Consider the following 14,438-nt stretch of genomic DNA (forward strand, 5'->3'; position numbering starts at 1 on the left):
TGGACAAATATATAATGATCCAGCCATCCTTATAATAGCATACAGGGTATTCTCACTGCCCTAAAAATCCTGTGTCCTCTGTTAATCTTTCCTCCACCTCCACCCCTGGCAAGCGTTATTTTTTTTCCCTGGGTCTCCTTAATACAGTTGGAAAAAGTAGACTCTCCAGGGCTGCCAATCACAGTGCCTTAGTAACAAACAAGGAAGCAGCACAGCGCCTGCAGGCCTCCCTAGCACCAAGAGCACATGCACAACGGTTGCAAGCTAACTGGCTGCAGGTGCACTCTCCCCAACGGCTTCCGGGCAGGAGCCAATAAGGCGCATGCTCAGGCACAGACTTCCCTGCCCCCCCGCCTGGCGCCTGGCTCTGGAGTCCACTTTGGCGTGGGGAATGGCCTCCGGTCCTGCAGCGCCGAGCCGGGCTCCTGAGCCCCAAGTAAATCTCCAGGGAGAGACTCGGTCAGCCCAAGGTAGGGAGGCATGGCCAGCCACATCAACTCACTGTTTGAATTTTTAATCTTGCTGTTTGAACACTTTTAAGGTTTCCTTCTTGTCCCTGATATTCTCCTGCCGAATGTATCAAACCTAAGCGGTAAAGTTTGAATCTTGGGAAACATGGTGGAAATGCTTCTATGTGGGTCGTTTTTTACCTCTTACCCTGTATCAATCTTTTTATTGTCTCCATAGTTTTGCTCTTTCCAGAATGTCATAGTTGGAATCATACGGTTTGTAGCCTTTCCAGACTGGTTTATTCCACTTAGTAATAGCATTTAAGGTTCCTCCATGTTTTTTCATTGTTTGATAGCTCATTTCTTTCTCTTTTTTAAAGTTTTTATTTAAATTTCAGTTAACGTATAGTGTAATATTAGTTTCAGGTGTAGAATTTAGTGATTCAACACTTATTCAACACCTGGTGCTCATCACATGTCCTCCTTAATCCCCATCACCTATTTTATTTTTAAGGGAAATTCAATTCTTTGTTAGAACTCTTTAGATCAGTGTTTGCAAACATTTACCTGGGGACAGGGACTGAGAACTACCCACACCATTCTTTCCCCAGCTTCTGCCTGAAGAAGCGGGACTTAAATGAATAGAGTAGCAGCAAGGTCTTCCACTTTATCATTGCCTGGCTCCTGCTCCCGGGCCTGAAGTGCTTTTATGACCTGGTAACCGGGTCCTGTTGGTGGACCTCTGGGTCGCTGCCTCCAGGGCTGCTGCAGGGTAGCTCCAGGTGGCCGCCTCGCAGGCTGTGCCGCGGGGGAGCTCCGGGTAGCCTCCTGGAGAGCTACACAGGGGGGAGTTCCGGGTAGCCGCCTCCCGGGCAGCGCTGAAGGGAGCCTCGCAGGCAGCACCGGGGGGAACTCCGGGTCGCGGCCTTGCAGGCGTCGCTGGGGGGAGCTTAGGATTGCCGACATGCGGGCAGCGCCGGGGCAGGGGGAGCTCCGGGTAGCCTCCTGGCGGGTTGCGCCTGGGGGAGCTCCCGGTAGCCTCCTGGCAGGCAGCGAGGGGGGGGGGGGAGGGGGGGGGAGGGGGGGTGGGGTGGGTAGCTCCGGGTGGCCGCCTCTTGGGCTGTGCTGGGGGTAGCTCCGGGTAGCCTCCTGGCGGGCTGCGCGGGGGGGGGCGGGGGGGGAGGGGGGAGAGCCCCGGGTGGCCGCCTCGTGGGCTGCCCCGGGGAGGAGCTCCGGGTTGCCGCCTTGTGGGCTGCGCCAGCGGTAAGCTCGGGGTAGCCTGCAGCACGGGGTGGGTGGGGGGGTAGCTCCGGGTTGCCGCCTCCCCGGCAGCGCTGAAGGGAGCCTCGCAGGCAGCACCGGGGGGAACTCCGGGTCGCCGCCTTGCGGGCTTCGCTGGGGGGAGCTTAGGGTTGCCGACTTGCGGGCAGCGCCGGGGCAGGGGGAGCTCCTGGTAGCCTCCTGGCGGGTTGCGCCTGGGGGAGCTCCCGGTAGCCTCCTGGCAGGCAGCGGGGGGGGGTGGGGGGGGGGGGTGGGGTGGGGGTGGGGGGGGTAGCTCCGGGTGGCCGCCTCTTGGGCTGTGCTGGGGGTAGCTCCGGGTAGCCTCCTGGCGGGCTGCGCGGGGGGCGGGGGGGGGGGGGGGGAGGGGGGAGAGCCCCGGGTGGCCGCCTCGTGGGCTGCCCCGGGGAGGAGCTCCGGGTTGCCGCCTTGTGGGCTGCGCCAGCGGTAAGCTCGGGGTAGCCTGCAGCACGGGGTGGGAGGGGGTAGCTCCGGGAGGCCGCCTCGCGGGCAGCGCGGGTGGGGGGGGGGGTAGCTCCGGGTTGCCGCCTCCCGGGCAGCGCTGAAGGGAGCCTCGCAGGCAGCACCGGGGGGAACTCCGGGTCGCCGCCTTGCGGGCTTCGCTGGGGGGAGCTTAGGGTTGCCGACTTGCGGGCAGCGCCGGGGCAGGGGGAGCTCCGGGTAGCCTCCTGGCGGGTTGTGCCTGGGGGAGCTCCCGGTAGCCTCCTGGCAGGCAGCGGGGGGGGGGGGGGGTGGGGGGGGTGGGGGGGGTGGGGGTGGGGTAGCTCCGGGTGGCCGCCTCTTGGGCTGCGCTGGGGGTAGCTCCGGGTAGCCTCCTGGCGGGCTGCGCCGGGGGCGGGGGGGGGGGAGGGGGAGAGCCCCGGGTGGCCGCCTCGTGGGCTGCCCCGGGGAGGAGCTCCGGGTTGCCGCCTTGTGGGCTGCGCCAGCGGTAAGCTCGGGGTAGCCTGCAGCACGGGGTGGGTGGGGGGGGTAGCTCCGGGTTGCCGCCTCCACGGCAGCGCTGAAGGGAGCCTCGCAGGCAGCACCGGGGGGAACTCCGGGTCGCCGCCTTGCGGGCTTCGCTGGGGGGAGCTTAGGATTGCCGACTTGCGGACAGCGCCGGGGCAGGGGGAGCTCCTGGTAGCCTCCTGGCGGGTTGCGCCTGGGGGAGCTCCCGGTAGCCTCCTGGCAGGCAGCGGGGGGGGGGGGGGGGGGGGGGGGGTAGCTCCGGGTGGCCGCCTCTTGGGCTGCGCTGGGGGTAGCTCCGGGTAGCCTCCTGGCGGGCTGCGCGGGGGGCGGGGGGGGAGGGGGAGAGCCCCGGGTGGCCGCCTCGTGGGCTGCCCCGGGGAGGAGCTCCGGGTTGCCGCCTTGTGGGCTGCGCCAGCGGTAAGCTCGGGGTAGCCTGCAGCACGGGGTGGGTGGGGGGGGTAGCTCCGGGTTGCCGCCTCCACGGCAGCGCTGAAGGGAGCCTCGCAGGCAGCACCGGGGGGAACTCCGGGTCGCCGCCTTGCGGGCTTCGCTGGGGGGAGCTTAGGGTTGCCGACTTGCGGGCAGCCCGGGGGCAGGGGGAGCTCCTGGTAGCCTCCTGGCGGGTTGCGCCTGGGGGAGCTCCCGGTAGCCTCCTGGCAGGCAGCGTGGGGGGGGGTGGGGGGGTGGGGGGGGGTAGCTCCGGGTGGCCGCCTCTTGGGCTGTGCTGGGGGTAGCTCCGGGTAGCCTCCTGGCGGGCTGCGCGGGGGGGGGGCGGGGGGGGGGGAGGGGGGAGAGCCCCGGGTGGCCGCCTCGTGGGCTGCCCCGGGGAGTAGCTCCGGGTTGCCGCCTTGTGGGCTGCGCCAGCGGTAAGCTCGGGGTAGCCTGCAGCACGGGGGTGGGAGGGGGTAGCTCCGGGAGGCCGCCTCGCGGGCAGCGCGGGTGGGGGGGTGGTAGCTCCGGGTTGCCGCCTTCCGGGCAGCGCTGAAGGGAGCCTCGCAGGCAGCACCGGGGGGAACTCCGGGTCGCCGCCTTGCGGGCTTCGCTGGGGGGAGCTTAGGGTTGCCGACTTGCGGGCAGCGCCGGGGCAGGGGGAGCTCCGGGTAGCCTCCTGGCGGGTTGTGCCTGGGGGAGCTCCCGGTAGCCTCCTGGCAGGCTGCGGGGGGGGAGGGTAGCTCCGGGTGGCCGCCTCTTGGGCTGCGCTGGGGGTGGCTCCGGGGAGCCTCCTGGCGGGCTGCGCGGGGGGCAGCTCCGGGTAGCCTCCTGGCGGGCTGCGCGGGGGGGGCGGGGGGGGAGGGGGGAGAGCCCCGGGTGGCCGCCTCGTGGGCTGCCCCGGGGAGGAGCTCCGGGTTGCCGCCTTGTGGGCTGCGCCAGCGGTAAGCTCGGGGTAGCCTGCAGCACGGGGTGGGAGGGGGTAGCTCCCGGAGGCCGCCTCGGGGGCAGCGCGGGTGGGGGGGTGTAGCTCCGGGTTGCCGCCTCCCGGGCAGCGCTGAAGGGAGCCTCGCAGGCAGCACCGGGGGGAACTCCGGGTCGCCGCCTTGCGGGCTTCGCTGGGGGGAGCTTAGGGTTGCCGACTTGCGGGCAGCGCCGGGGCAGGGGGAGCTCCTGGTAGCCTCCTGGCGGGTTGCGCCTGGGGGAGCTCCCGGTAGCCTCCTGGCAGGCAGGGGGGGGGGTGGGGGGGGTGGGGGGGGTAGCTCCGGGTGGCCGCCTCTTGGGCTGTGCTGGGGGTAGCTCCGGGTAGCCTCCTGGCGGGCTGCGCGGGGGGCGGGGGGGGGGGAGGGGGGAGAGCCCCGGGTGGCCGCCTCGTGGGCTGCCCCGGGGAGTAGCTCCGGGTTGCCGCCTTGTGGGCTGCGCCAGCAGTAAGCTCGGGGTAGCCTGCAGCACGGGGTGGGAGGGGGTAGCTCCGGGAGGCCGCCTCGCGGGCAGCGCGAGTGGGGGGGGGTAGCTCCGGGTTGCCGCCTCCCGGGCAGCGCTGAAGGGAGCCTCGCAGGCAGCACCGGGGGGAACTCCGGGTCGCCGCCTTGCGGGCTTCGCTGGGGGGAGCTTAGGGTTGCCGACTTGCGGGCAGCGCCGGGGCAGGGGGAGCTCCTGGTAGCCTCCTGGCGGGTTGCGCCTGGGGGAGCTCCCGGTAGCCTCCTGGCAGGCAGCGGGGGGGGGGGGGGGGGGGTAGGTAGCTCCGGGTGGCCGCCTCTTGGGCTGCGCTGGGGGTAGCTCCGGGTAGCCTCCTGGCGGGCTGCGCCGGGGGCGGGGGGGGGGGGGAGGGGGAGAGCCCCGGGTGGCCGCCTCGTGTGCTGCCCCGGGGAGGAGCTCCGGGTTGCCGCCTTGTGGGCTGCGCCAGCGGTAAGCTCGGGGTAGCCTGCAGCACGGGGTGGGTGGGGGGGTAGCTCCGGGTTGCCGCCTCCACGGCAGCGCTGAAGGGAGCCTCGCAGGCAGCACCGGGGGGAAATCCGGGTCGCCGCCTTGCGGGCTTCGCTGGGGGGAGCTTAGGGTTGCCGACTTGCGGGCAGCCCGGGGGCAGGGGGAGCTCCGGGTAGCCTCCTGGCGGGTTGCGCCTGGGGGAGCTCCCGGTAGCCTCCTGGCAGGCAGCGTGGGGGGGGGGGTGGGGAGGTGGGGGGGGGTAGCTCCGGGTGGCCGCCTCTTCGGCTGTGCTGGGGGTAGCTCCGGGTAGCCTCCTGGCGGGCTGCGCGGGGGGCGGGGGGGGGGGGGAGGGGGGAGAGCCCCGGGTGGCCGCCTCGTGGGCTGCCCCGGGGAGGAGCTCCGGGTTGCCGCCTTGTGGGCTGCGCCAGCGGTAAGCTCGGGGTAGCCTGCAGCACGGGGTGGGAGGGGGGTAGCTCCCGGAGGCCGCCTCGGGGGCAGCGCGGGTGGGGGGTGTAGCTCCGGGTTGCCGCCTCCCGGGCAGCGCTGAAGGGAGCCTCGCAGGCAGCACCGGGGGGGAACTCCGGGTCGCCGCCTTGCGGGCTTCGCTGGGGGGAGCTTAGGGTTGCCGACTTGCGGGCAGCGCCGGGGCAGGGGGAGCTCCTGGTAGCCTCCTGGCGGGTTGCGCCTGGGGGAGCTCCCGGTAGCCTCCTGGCAGGCAGCGGGGGGGGGGGTGGGGGGGGGGTGGGGTGGGGGTGGGGGGGGGTAGCTCCGGGTGGCCGCCTCTTGGGCTGTGCTGGGGGTAGCTCCGGGTAGCCTCCTGGCGGGCTGCGCGGGGGGGCGGGGGGGGGGGGAGGGGGGAGAGCCCCGGGTGGCCGCCTCGTGGGCTGCCCCGGGGAGTAGCTCCGGGTTGCCGCCTTGTGGGCTGCGCCAGCGGTAAGCTCGGGGTAGCCTGCAGCACGGGGTGGGAGGGGGTAGCTCCGGGAGGCCGCCTCGCGGGCAGCGCGGGTGGGGGGGTGGTAGCTCCGGGTTGCCGCCTTCCGGGCAGCGCTGAAGGGAGCCTCGCAGGCAGCACCGGGGGGAACTCCGGGTCGCCGCCTTGCGGGCTTCGCTGGGGGGAGCTTAGGGTTGCCGACTTGCGGGCAGCGCCGGGGCAGGGGGAGCTCCGGGTAGCCTCCTGGCGGGTTGTGCCTGGGGGAGCTCCCGGTAGCCTCCTGGCAGGCTGCGGGGGGGGGAGGGTAGCTCCAGGTGGCCGCCTCTTGGGCTGCGCTGGGGGTAGCTCCGGGTAGCCTCCTGGCGGGCTGCTCGGGGGGCAGCTCCGGGTAGCCTCCTGGCGGGCTGCGCGGGGGGCGGGGGGGGGAGGGGGGAGAGCCCCGGGTGGCCGCCTCGTGGGCTGCCCCGGGGAGGAGCTCCGGGTTGCCGCCTTGTGGGCTGCGCCAGCGGTAAGCTCGGGGTAGCCTGCAGCACGGGGTGGGAGGGGGTAGCTCCCGGAGGCCGCCTCGGGGGCAGCGCGGGTGGGGGGTGTAGCTCCGGGTTGCCGCCTCCCGGGCAGCGCTGAAGGGAGCCTCGCAGGCAGCACCGGGGGGAACTCCGGGTCGCCGCCTTGCGGGCTTCGCTGGGGGGAGCTTAGGGTTGCCGACTTGCGGGCAGCGCCGGGGCAGGGGGAGCTCCGGGTAGCCTCCTGGCGGGTTGTGCCTGGGGGAGCTCCCGGTAGCCTCCTGGCAGGCTGCGGGGGGGGGGAGGGTAGCTCCGGGTGGCCGCCTCTTGGGCTGCGCTGGGGGTAGCTCCGGGTAGCCTCCTGGCGGGCTGCGAGGGGGGGGAGGGGTGAGTGGTGAGAGCTCCGGGTGGCTGCCTCGTGGGCTGCGCCAGCGGTAAGCTTCGGGTAGCCTCCTGGCGGGCAGCACAGGGTGGGAGGGGGTAGCTCCGGGTAGCCTCCTGGGGGGCAGCGCGGGTGGGTGGGGGGTAGCCCCGGGTGGCCGCCTCTCGGGCAGTGCCGGGGGGAGCTCCAGGTAGCCTCCTGGCGGGCTGCGCGGGGGGGGGGGGGGGGGCGTGGGGAGAGCTCCGGGTGTCCGCCTGGCGGGCAGCGCGGGGGGGGGGGGGGGGGGGTGGGGGGGTAGCCCCGGGTCGCCGCCTCCCGGGCAGCGCTGAGGGGAGCCTCGCAGGCAGCACCGGGGGGAACTCCGGGTCGCCTCTTTGCGGGCTTCGCCTGGGGGAGCTTCGGGTCGCCGCCTGGCGGGCTTCGCTGGGGGGAGCTTCGGGTCGCCGCCTCGCGGGAAGCGCCGGGGGCGAGCTCTGGGTCGCAGCCTTGCTGGCAGGGCGGGGGGCGGAGGGGGGTTGGGGAGCCTCGAGGGCAGCGCCAGGGGAGCTCTGGGTCGCAGGCTCGGGGGCACCGCCGGGGCGGGGGAGCTCCAGGTAGCCTCCTGGCGGGCAGTGCAGGGTGGGAGGGTGTAGCTCCCGGTAGCCTCCTGGCAGGCAGGGGGTGGGGGGTAGCTCCCAGTGGCCGCCTTGCTGGCAGTGAGGGGGGGGGCTTACAGGTGGCTGCCTCACAGGCAGCCTTCAGGGGACCGCGGGGGTCGCAGCCTCGCGGGCAGCCTCAGGGGACCGCTGGGTGGATGCGTCCTGGGCAGGGACCTCCTCTGAGCTTTGTGCCCGGAGTTGGTGGTGATAGTCGGCTAAATTCATGATCATCTTGGCTACATCTTTCTGGTAATAAGGCCGACCAAATTCAAGATATCAGCCTCGCCCTCAGGGTCCCACTGGTTAACATGAAGTAGGGTCTGTGATACACACTCCACATGCCGGATGTGCTCTCTTCCAGCATAAGATCGCTTCCACCAGCCAGCCTCGAGGTGAACTGCCTTCGGACTCTTCAGCTACTCCGAGTGGAACCAGTAGGGCCGCTTGCTGAGGTTACCGAGCACGTGAATAGCGTCCCTTCTCGCTGCTCCACCTGCACGAGCATCGGAAACCGCCTTTAAGAGAAGCAAACTGGTATGTGCGGAGACACACGTGCTTTCCCGTGGTTTTAATGGGACCAGTGTTCCTGAGGGGTTGGAATGACTTTTTCATGGAAAGCCTATATATATATAGGACCTGGGAGCCTCCCAGTTCAGTAATATGATTTTGTTAGATCCGTGTTCACATTTATATTATTATGACCTTGTAAATAGTATCTGTAGCTGCAGAGTTTGCTACAATTTCTTGCATAAAGTTTTGTTTTTCTTGATGTCATTAATTGCTCTTTTGCTCAAATGCTTCTTTTTCTTTTAAAATGCTTATTTTTCTACCTCCTCCTTTATCACCATACTCCCCAGCTGTGTAAATTTCTTCTCTGGACCTTCACGCACAGCAGGAACTTTATCATTTCATCTTGAGAGTACTGCTCCTTCAGTCTTGACTGCTCCAGTCTGGGTTAGCTGCTTTCAGTCCCACAGTCCTGTGGGATACTATAGCCTTTCCTGGTCTTAGATCCTGGGCTCTCTGGATCCCGTGACTTCCTTTCTTTTGTGTGCGTGCACATTTGGTATTGTTGTTGTTGTTTGTGAAGTAGATTTTACAGTAGTAGCAAGAGCACCCAGGCAACGATTCCTGAGTTGCTCTGTGATCATCTCCAAGAGGACCCTCGTTTTTTATAATTCTCTTTCCCACTTTATTTCTGATTAGCTTCCAGGAAGCTGAGGATGAGGTAGCTGAATTCCAGGAGGGAAGCAGAAAATGAGAGACAGAGTTGTGGGCACAATTAGTTTAGGCTGAATGAAGAAATAGAGACTTGCAGGCTGGTAAGGAGACTGAAGCTTGAAGTGGAAGCTTTGAAGGCAGTGGTGGCAGTGGGTGCCGATGCCTAATGTGCTAGGTTTATCAAAATGAGAAATATACTTTTTCAGGTGGAACTGAAGAGCGGTCATCAACAGCAACAACAACAACAGAATAAGCGTCAAGTAAATTTTTGAAATAAAATGTTTTCTTTCACGGAACCAAGGGAAAGTGGTTTAGAGTTTAGAAGTTCACTTAGAAACTTCATAGCTGTCAGTTTTCTAGCTATAATGTTCCTATAATTTTCAAAGGCTGATTGTTTTGACAGAGTGCTTCCTTCTACAGGACTTTATTTTTTTATTTTTTTTAATGTTTTTTTATTACATTATGTTAGTCACCATACAGTACATCCCTGGTTTCTGATGCGAGGTTCGATGATTCATTAGTTGAGTATAACACCCAGTGCACCATGCAATATGTGCCCTCCTTACTACCCATCACCAGTCTATCCCATTCCCCCACCCCCCCCCCTCTGAAGCCCTCAGTTTGTTTCTCTGAGTCCATAGTCTCCCATGCTTCACTCCCCCTTCTGATTACCCCCCTTTCTTTATCCCTTTCTTCCCCTACCCATCTTCCTAGTTCTTAATGTTCCATAGATAAGAGAAATCATATGATAATTGTCTTTCTCTGCTTGACTTATTTCACTTAGTATTATCTCCTCCAGTGCCGTCCATGTTGCAGCAAATGTTGAGAACTCGTTCTTTCTGATAGCTGAGTAATATTCCATTGTATATATGGACCACAGCTTCTTAATCAAGTCGTCTGTTGAAGGGCATCTTTGTTCCTTCCGCGATTTAGCTATTGTGGATAATGCTGCTATGAACATTCGAGTGCATATGGCCCTTCTCTTCACTACGTCTGTATCTTTGGGGTAAATATCCAGTAGTGCAATGGCTGGGTCATAGGGTAGCTCCATTTTTAATTTTTTAAGGGACCCCACACTGTTTTCCAGAGTGGCTGTACCAACTTGCATTCCCACCAACAATGTAGGAGGGATCCCCTTTCTCCACATCTTCTCCAGCAATTGCTGTTTCCTGCCTTGTTGATTTTTGCCATTCTAACTGGTGTAAGGTGGTATCTTAGTGTGGTTTCTATTTGAATTTCCCTGATGGCTAAGGATTTTGAACATTTTTTCATGTGTCTGTTAGCCATTTGTATGTCCTCATTAGAAAAGTGTCTGTTCATATCTTGTGCCCATTTTATGATTTGTTTATTTGTTTCTCTTGTATTGAGTTTGAGAAGTTCTTTGTAGATCTTGGATACCAGTCTTTTTTTTTTTTTAATGATTTTTTATTATATTATGTTAGTCACCATACAGTACATCCCCGGTTTCCGATATAAAGTTCGATGATTCATTAGTTGTGTATAACACCCACTGCACCATGCAATACGTGCCCTCCTTACTACCCATCACCGGTCTATCCCATTCCCCCACCCCCCTCCCCTCTCAGGTCCTCAAGTTTGTTTTTATAGTCCATAGTCTCTCATGTTTCATTCCCCCTTCTGATTACCCCCCCTTTCTTTATCCCTTTCTTCCCTTACCGATCATCCTATTTCTTATGTTCCATAGATGAGAGAAATCATATGATAATTGTCTTTCTCTGCTTGACTTATTTCATTTAGCATTATCTCCTCCAGTGCCGTCCATGTTGCAGCAAATGTTGAGAACTCGTTCTTTCTGATAGCTGAGTAATATTCTATTGTATATATGGACCACAGCTTCTTAATCCAGTCATCTGTTGAAGGGCATCTCGGCTCCTTCCACGATTTAGCTATTGTGGACAATGCTGCTATGAACATTAGGGTGCATATGGCCCTTCTCTTCACTATGTCTGTATCTTTGGGGTAAAGACCCGGTAGTGCAATGGCTGGGTCATAGGGTAGCTCAATTTTTTAATCATGACATTTGCTTACCATCATATTGTTTCACTCATTACTTAGTAACACTAAATATAATTTTAAATTTAATGTGTTACAGGTTGAATTGTGTCCTCTCCAAAAGATATGTTCTCGTCCTAACCCCTGATGTCTCAGAATATAGCCTTATTTGCAGATGGGGTCTTTACAGAGGCAATCAAGTTAAAATGAGATCGTTAGGGCTGTCCCTAATCCAGTACGATGATGTCCTTTTAAAAAGGGAAAATTCAGACCTAGAGACAAACATGCGTAGGAAAAAGAAAAAATTAAGACCTAGGGAGAAAACAACTGTCTATAAGCCAAAAAGAAAGGCCTGGATCAATTCTTTCCCTCATGACATTCAGAAGGAACCAAACTTGCCAACATCTTTATCTTGTCTTCTAGCCTCCAGAAATATGAGACAATTTCTGTTGGCTAACCCACTCAGTTTGCAGTAATCTGTTACAACAGCCTTAGGAAAGTAATACAAGTATATTCGTTCCAATTTTATATGAAAACTTTCCATTCTAAAATCCAGTATTTTATATTATCTTAATTTTTAATTCTTTAAAATATCAGTTCATAATGATTAGTGGTTTAGTACTGTATAAACATTGTTTAAACATATTTATAGACATGAAAATTTTCCTTGCCTTTCTTCCATGATATTTGCCTTTACCTGTTATAATTCTTCCTCTCTGCCCATTTATTTCCTAAATCTTTTACTGACTTCTTTACTAAACAATTCATGTGAGAATTCCTGTCTTGTCCATCTCCTCTTTCCCTTAGGCCATCTTGTATATATATCAACTACGTCCGTATAGCTGTGTAGGTATATAGTCAAGTTATTAGTAGGTCACCTAGGCAACCCCAAATACTGACTCATCTAATGGCGTGACAGAGCAGCAGGGCCAAAGATTTCATCGAAATGTGAATGTACCCCGAGTGACTCAGTACCAGAAGCATATGAAGAATGGAGGAGAAATAAATTTTGAAATGTACATAACTGAAAATTCTTCTAATGTTCAATGAATAACATGCAATTAGAGAATTTGGTTCTCAAGTAATAGAAGTTCTTTCTTTTTGGGTATATGCAAAGATAAGCACACTATTTTTTAGTGGCAATTACACAAAATAGAATTTATCAGAATTCCTGTGTTTGTAGGGTACAAACCTGTGAAGTCAGTGAGTATGAAAGTAACAACTTGTGTGAAGGAAACTTGAGATTTTTCCCAAATTTGAAAACAATCCTTAAAGTTATATGATATTGCATTAACAAGTTATAATGCTAAAAATATTTTTTTAAACAACCAATGTTTTAAAAAATCAACCATGCTAGTGGAAAAGTAGAATTTTCTTTTTATTATGTGTATAGAAAATTATACTGAGGCACCAAGGTGGCTTAGTTGGTTAAGTGTCTGATTTTTGATCTCAGCTCAGATCTTGATCTCAGGGTCATGAGTTCAAGGCTCGTGTTGTGCTCTAGCTGGGCTGGAGTCTAGAAGGGAGGGAGGGAGGGAAGGAGGGAAGGAGGAAGGAAAGAAGGAAGGAAAGGGAAGGGGAAGGGGCAAGGGAAAGGGAAAGGAAGGAAAAAGGGAAGGGAAGGAGGGAGGGAGGAGGGAAGGAAGGATGGAAGGAAGGAAGGAAGGAAGGAAGGAAGGAAGGAAGGAAGGAAGGAAGGAAGGAAGAAAGAAAATTATATCACCAAAGCACTGGAATTTGAAGAGGAGGTCAAAGAGTACCCAGCCAAAAATATCAGAAAAGAAGTGTTACAGAAGTACGTCAGAAATAAATAGCATAAAAATACGTTATTTCTCTGGACTTTGTGATGTTTAAGGTATTAGTTTTTTAAAATTTGTAATTTATTATTTCTTTTCTCATTCTAAGTAAATATCCCTGTCTGTATGTAATTTTGCATTTATGTTTTTTTATTTTGCGAACTATATAATATCATCCTTTAAAAACCAAACTAAATGTATCCCAACTTAACTTTTCAAGCCAGATTTCAAATATGCCTTTTTCAACATCACCTGACATGAGGAGGGTAGAGTAGAAAAGGTCAGAGTTAAAAAAAGATAGTAGTTTTACCATGGTTAAAATATCTTATTTTGTGAATTTCACACACACACAAAATCTGATTGTGTGAACCCATTGCTAGCAGCTCTCCCAGAGCTGTAGAAGGGGCTTGGACAATTGAAACTCCCCAGTAAATCTTCTTGTGCCCCCCACTGAGTATCAGCCCATCCTTTCTCCATAATTCCACGGCCATAGGTTCAGTCATTCATTGAATAAATTTCGGCAGGGCATTTAGTACATATGAGGCTCTGTTCTAGATGTGGGTGTACAAACAGCGAATAACAATCCATGTTCCCACAGAGCTTTTTTGTCAGGGGGGGAGAGGGGAACAACCAATTAGCAAGTAAATACATAAATAACCAAGACTATTTTAGATAGTCATATAAGCAATGCAGGAAATAAAATAGGAATTGATAAAGATGACTGGGGTAATGAGCAACCTGAGATAGAACTAGAAGGTGATTCTAAGAAGAAAATATTCTGAGACATAATAATAAACATAAACCATTTCTATAAATATTTTAGGAGAAATAATTTTAGAGAGAGAGGGTGAGCACACATGTGAGTGGGGAGGAGGGGCCAAGGCAGAGGGAGAGAAAGAATCTCAAGCTGACTCTCTGCTCAGCTGGGAGCCCTATGTGGGACTGGATCCCAGGATCCTGAGATCATGACCGGAGCTGAAATCTAGAGTCAGACACTCAACAGACTGAGCCACCCAGGCACCTTAGAAATTACTATTTTTTTAATAATTTGTTATTTATTTGAGAGAGAGAGAGCAAGCACGAGCAGCAGGGTGGAGAAACAGGGAAAAGAAGAAGCATGCTCCCCGCTGAGCAGGAAGCCTGACGTGGGGCTTGATCCCAGGACCTCAAATTCATGACCTGAGCTGAAGGCAGATACTTAACCGACTGAGCCACCCAGGTGCCCCTCAGAAATTATTTTAAGTAGAGTAAATAATAAATGCAAGAGCTCTGGGCAGAAAACTGTTGCATGTTCAAGGAATCTAAAGATGGTAGTGTTGGCTAGAGCAGGAAAGCAGAGAAAGGTAGGAAATGAGGAAGGGGTGACAGCATGATGTTAGACTTTCAAGGCAGGACTGTTGGACTAATTGCAAAAGGCTGTTCCTTCCTGAATGTTCCAAAGGCACTTCAGATTTAACATATTTAAAACCAAATTCGCCATCTTTCTTCCACCAGCATGTTCCTGCTTCTACGTTGCCCATCTCATTTAATGACATCATCTCCCCTCAGTTGCCCGACCTAAAAGAATCTCCTACTCTGCCCTGTAATTCTTCCCTGATTCCAAATCTAGTTTATTAACAAATCTTATTTGCTGATTCTTCCTCACAAATCTCTCTCGTCCTGCGCCCCTTTCCAGGTCACTGCTCCTGTTCCAGTTTACCCCTTCACCATCTCCCCTGCAGTTTCACCTCACTTCCCTCTTAGAGACCCACTGCTTTTCCTTTTATTTCCTTGAGTCAGTCTTTACACAGCAGCCCTCATGAGCTTTGCAAACAATGATCCGTCATGTCGCTCTGTTGTTAAAACGCCTCCAAATGGTCCATCACCGCACAAATAAGAATGTCTACACCATTAGACATGGAAT

The 14,438-nt window shown here is 57.3% G+C and overlaps 1 long non-coding RNA gene across 1 annotated transcript in view; it reads left to right on the forward strand.

Moving 5' to 3' along the window:
• Window positions 1-373: 373 nt before the first annotated feature.
• LOC125282194 (uncharacterized) overlaps window positions 374-14,438 on the forward strand; it is a 62,994-nt gene continuing 48,929 nt past the window's right edge. Inside the window, exons 1-2 of the long non-coding RNA XR_008957216.1 lie at window positions 374-470; window positions 7,867-8,039. This is a non-coding gene — a long non-coding RNA (uncharacterized LOC125282194). The remainder of the gene's footprint in view (window positions 471-7,866; window positions 8,040-14,438) is intronic.

This window comes from Ursus arctos, unplaced genomic scaffold (genome assembly GCF_023065955.2).
Source record: "Ursus arctos isolate Adak ecotype North America unplaced genomic scaffold, UrsArc2.0 scaffold_37, whole genome shotgun sequence".
Classification (NCBI taxonomy): domain Eukaryota; kingdom Metazoa; phylum Chordata; class Mammalia; order Carnivora; family Ursidae; genus Ursus; species Ursus arctos.